The sequence below is a fragment of the Anneissia japonica genome, unplaced genomic scaffold, assembly GCF_011630105.1.
Source record: "Anneissia japonica isolate Jap-2015-1 unplaced genomic scaffold, ASM1163010v1 scaffold93_len1081246_cov171, whole genome shotgun sequence".
Taxonomy (NCBI): domain Eukaryota; kingdom Metazoa; phylum Echinodermata; class Crinoidea; order Comatulida; family Comatulidae; genus Anneissia; species Anneissia japonica.
In genome coordinates this window covers 672,718-673,010 of record NW_022726429.1, presented here as the reverse complement: position 1 = coordinate 673,010, position 293 = coordinate 672,718, and the positions used below count along the sequence as shown (strand labels likewise).

At 33.8% G+C, this 293-nt stretch overlaps 1 protein-coding gene across 1 annotated transcript in view; it reads left to right on the top strand.

The window, feature by feature from the left end:
* Positions 1-293, top strand: part of LOC117113198 (NADPH oxidase 5-like) — a gene marked incomplete in the record, with an annotated part of 88,692 nt that overhangs the window by 26,492 nt on the left and 61,907 nt on the right.

The following is a 293-nucleotide window of genomic DNA, read 5'->3' as shown; positions in this document are numbered from 1 at the left end:
AAAACAACAATACAAGCCCTTACGTATACGATGGACTAATATACTTTTTGAAATCACATTTCTAAAGCAATACAATATCGTCACGCACATTTTGTGTTTGTGGTACAGTTCAACTATTATTGTGTACGTTTTCAAACACTTCAGATCATCATAACTTCATGAATACATTTTAGATTCAGTTCACTGCAAGTAGGTGACTGTTCTATTATTGAATGGTAATTGTTATCATCGTGATGGAATAGACAATACCTGGATTTGCGTCAGGAGAATCAATTAGGGGGCCTATATGTATT